This window comes from Elephas maximus, chromosome 17 (genome assembly GCF_024166365.1).
Source record: "Elephas maximus indicus isolate mEleMax1 chromosome 17, mEleMax1 primary haplotype, whole genome shotgun sequence".
In the NCBI taxonomy this organism is placed as follows: Eukaryota; Metazoa; Chordata; class Mammalia; order Proboscidea; family Elephantidae; genus Elephas; species Elephas maximus.
Genome location: NC_064835.1, coordinates 26336645 through 26341305, shown reverse-complemented (window position 1 = coordinate 26341305; position 4661 = coordinate 26336645). Strand labels below are relative to the sequence as shown.

Genomic DNA, 4661 nt, shown 5'->3' with positions numbered 1-4661 from the left:
CATCATAGATACATTGTAGAGACTGTGGATTATATTATCCTCCTCTGGAGTGTTGAATTTCGTTCTGAGATGCAGTTAATTTACTAGCAGCTCACCTTGATCCTGTTGAGCCTTGGGTTTAGGTTTAGTCTTTGTTATGATGGGTGTTTTTGGTTTTGCCCTTACTCCAAGGTCTTAGTTCATACTCCTAGGTTATGGCTTTTCTGTTCCTCAAAGTCTCTTAACTTTTTCTAAGTCAGAGTCCCATCATCTCCCTAGCACTAAGCAATGTCTTTTGTCTCCTTCAGTTATTAGCCCCCATTAGGTGTTCTTTGCTAGGTCTTGTGAAGTCTTGCCCTGAACATACAAGCTTTAGGATTTAATGAAAAATCCAAGGGAGTTCATTATGCAGATGTCTGAAAGTCCTTTTCTGTAGCTTTTTCCTCTCGATACCTTGTCTCAAAAATTCCAGGTGTCTTAGTATCCCTGAACTCTGATATTTCTTTAATTCATCCATAGAGGCTGCGACCATTCTTTTTTTCTTTTTTTGGCTCTGCTTCACTGTGCCTGGCTTGGAAGTTGCCCCAGGGAGAAAAGTGGGTGAATGTGGTAGTCACCTAAGGCTCTTGCCTTGTCTCAAGGAATGAAGTCCTGTGGAGTCTGCTTTCCAAAGATTGAAAATAGCTCTTATATATATATATTTTCCCAATGTTATTGTTGTTTATGGGTAGAGGGCAAGTAATATAACATTTACTCCACTAACCTGGAAGCAGAAGTCTGATCAGTTATTTTTTTTATTTCTTTGCCTGGTATTCCAGCCATTCTGAAGGTCATATAAGCTCATGAAGAGAGCACTAGGAGATACTGGTAACCTAGACCCTGAAACTAGATCTGTGGCTTTGGGCAAGTCATTTTACTTTCTTGCACCTTACTCTCTTTTTCTGTAAGATGAGGGGAAATATTAGACCTGTGGATCTGTAATTTTCTGGCTTTGGGTTCCCTCGAGAATTAAAAAAATATATATGCCTACGTTAGCTGTACCCCTAGAAATTCTAATTCAGAAAGTCAGGGCGGAACCCAGAATTTCTTTTTAACAAGCACCCTAGGTAATTGTTGTGACTATTCAAGTTTGGGGAAACACTGGATTAGATCGTTTCCTGGTTTTTTGAAGGTCTAAAGTGGTATGAGTTTGTTGGTTTAGTGTCAGAGAAAATAAGCAAGTATGTGAGAGATTGAGACATAGGATAGATAATTTTTTTCAAGGCAGAATTTGAAGGTGATAAATAGAAGAGAGGAAAGGACAAAGCAAATGAGGAAGAATAAACTTGTGTGTTAAACTTTGTTGGGAATCTGATGCACTGGGATTCAACTTGGGAGCCTGGAGTAGCTTGAAAGTCAGTTGAGAGAAGTTCTCAGGAAATGTGGATGGGAGCAGGGGTCACCAAGGGAGATTTTGACAATTAGTAATTCAGGGAAAGGCTGGTCTTGGCAGAGGTTGAGAGCTCTTGCCCAATGGGGATTCTTTGTTACCATCACACTTACATTCCATGAGATTATAGGGGGAGGAATCTGAGAAGTCTCCTAGAAAGGAGGAGTCAGCTAGTAGTAGTGTAATTAATTCCTGGAATGAATGTAAGTATGAACAAATTATTAAATGTGCATTTCTAAATTACAGTAGCCCTTTGGATTTACCATTTCTGGTTCTAAACGCTTCTTTTTATACAAGTCAATGCATCTATTTCTATTTCCCTAGAGAATTTCTGATCCAAGAAGGCAAGGACCCTGCCTTATGGGTTTCAGTAGCTCTCATCAAGAGATAGTTTAGTCTACTGGTTAAGAATAAGGGACTTGAAGTCAGACAGGCATAGGCAGAAGTGTGGGCTCTGAAACATATTGTACCTCTGAATCCCTTACCTTTGTGATGGGTACTAATATTGTGAGGAATAAGCAAGATTACATTTGTATAGTTCTTTTGGATCTTGGTGCCAGGGGTCAGTTTAAGGGTATTGTGTCTGGTACAGTATTGTGCACTCAACAAATGGTAGTGATAATTATGTTTTTCGTGATGATTTTTTTTTCTTAATAGTGGTGAATAGATGTTACTTGAATGAAAGTATTAAGTCTATAAAAGCCAAATGAAAAAATATCTAGGGTATAAACAAACATTTCTTCTTCCTTAGGGAAGGTAATCTCTGAGGTAATGATCCTTAGGGAGCCTCTGTCTTAATATTCAGTTTATCAGAATTTGTAATTCAAAACAAAACTTAAATCACCTATCATCCACTGGTTAGGGAAAGATGCTCTGTTTTCCCTGGAAACTAGAGAGGACCCTTTGGGTAAATAGGTAATTAGAAATCATGTTCTTCAGTGCAGAGCTACAGGATAAATTACAGGTTCTTATCTTTCTTATCTTATCTGATCAGAAGTGGGAGAAGAGTGTTCTGACCTCAAAGCTGTCATCTATTCACTAGGGCCCTTTCACTTCCCAGAACAATTGTGGTTAAGAGTAGAATATAGCACTGTGGCTCTGAACTAAAGAAAGACAGATGCCCGCCTGACCTAATCTATCAGGTAACAGCACACACTGTGGGAGTCAGAAAGCCTGAGTTTAACTTCTTGCTGCAACCCAGTAGTTTTGTGACTTTCGGCTAGTTATGTAATCTCAGTGAAAGGGGATTAATAATATCGTTACATAGAATTTAGTGCACAGCCTCTCATAGTAATTGCTAAAAAAGTGTTAGCTTTAAAAGATTATTATTAAAGCGTACAACTACTGGAGCCAAGAGCTTTGGCGAAAACAAAAGAGCACATTCAATAATATGTTCATAGTTAAATCCACACCAGGAATTGACTGCACTATTCCTGGATCTGACAAGAAAGCGGACTCCTCTGATTCTTCTCCCCTAATTTTTTATATTCTCATTGAGCCCTGGTTGCATAGTGGTTAAGAGCATTCAGGGCAAAATCATCAGCCACTCCTTGGAAACCCCATGGGGCAGTTCTACTCTGTAGTGCAGGGTTGCTATGAGTAGGAATCAAATCAACGGCAATGAGTTTTTTTTTTTTTTAATGTTATCAAGGAGTGTAATTTTGATAGTAACAACTAATCCCTATTGGTTAACTGCTCTCAACCTTTCCCCAAATTACTAACTAGTCATATTCTTGCTCTGATCCGGAGTCTGATCTGGAGGTGGAAGCTCTGATGAGAATCACAGTGACTTCTGCCTGTCAGGACTCTCTTCAGAAAAGAGGCCCATGTTTCAGCAACTGGAGCAGAGACAGAAGAGGACAGGACATAGAAAGGTATTGACTTAAAGATCTAAAGGACATTTACCTTGTTTTTGCTATCTTTCTCCACTGCAGCAGCTCTCACCCTGGAGACAAAGTTTAGCCTCATATATACAGTAATTTTAGTCTCCCTTTGTGAATTTCAACCCAACAAGGCCAGGGGATGTCGTGCAGGGAGTGGGAGGGTAGTGATGATATTTCTTTCCCTTTAAGTTATTACTTTCTGTTATCCACAGAGAGTACCTGAGAGGAGAATGGCAGCCAAGAACTCTTCTGTGATGGAGTTTATCCTTGCAGGCTTACTGGCCAGCTGGGACTCCAGATTCCTCTCTTCTTCCTGTTTCTCTGCTCCTATGTGATCATTGTGGTGGGGAATCTGGGCTTGATTACTCTGACTGGGCTGAACTCTCACCTGCACACACCCATGTACTTTTTTCTCTTTAAACTCTCTTTGATAGATTTCTCTTACTCCACTACCATCACCCCCCAAATGCTGAAGAGTTTTGTCTCAAAGCAGAACATCATCTTGCACGCAGGGTGTATGATTCAGCTCTTTTTCTTTTGCTTCTTTGGTATCTCTGAGTCCTTCGTTCTCTCAACAATGGCATATGACTGCTATGTTGCCAGCTGTAAAGCAGCTGTGTACACAGTCACCATGTCTCCACAAGTCTGTTTTCTGCTTTTGTTAGGTATCTATGTGATGGGTTTTTTCAGTGCCATGGCTCATATGGGAAGCGTAATGAGTCTGACTTTCTGTGCTGACAACCTTGTCAATCATTTCCTGTGTGACATCTTTCCTCTCCTTGAGGTCTCCTGCAATAGCACCTATGTGAATAGGCTGGTGGTATTTATTGTTTTAGCCATTGACATTGGAATGCATATTGTCACCATCTTCATCCCTTATGGTCTAATACTCTCTAGCATTCTCCATATTAGCTCCACTGAGGGCAGGTACAAAGCCTTTCATACCTGCAGCTCCCACATGATTGTGGTTTCTCTTTTCTTTGGTTCTGAGGCTTTCATGTACCTCAAACCACCTTCCATTTTGCCTCTTGACCAAGTGAAAGTGTACTCACTGTTGTATATCATTGTGGTGCCTCTGTTAAGCCCATTAATCTATAGCTTGAGGAATAAGGATGTCAAACTTGCCCTGAGGAAAGCCATGAGAAGAAAAATATTTTCTTGAGAAAGGAGTAGTATTTGAAGAAGGAGACCTAATACTTTGTTTACTAGTGTGTGTGTTTTCAACGAGGGATTCAAGCTCCAGTGTTTTCTCTCCTAAGCATAAAGAGAATTTTAAGCCCTTGTTTTTGGATGAGTGTTTAATGCAGACCCATTTTCCCTAACCCTCACCTCACCTTGATTATACCAAGCATTTTTTATCCTATGTAGAT

The 4661-nt window shown here is 40.1% G+C and overlaps 1 pseudogene; it reads left to right on the top strand.

Annotated features, from left to right (window-relative positions):
• The first annotated feature begins 3521 nt into the window (after nt 1–3521).
• Nucleotides 3522–4453, top strand: LOC126060113 (olfactory receptor 8B12-like; annotated as a pseudogene).
• Nucleotides 4454–4661: the final 208 nt, after the last annotated feature.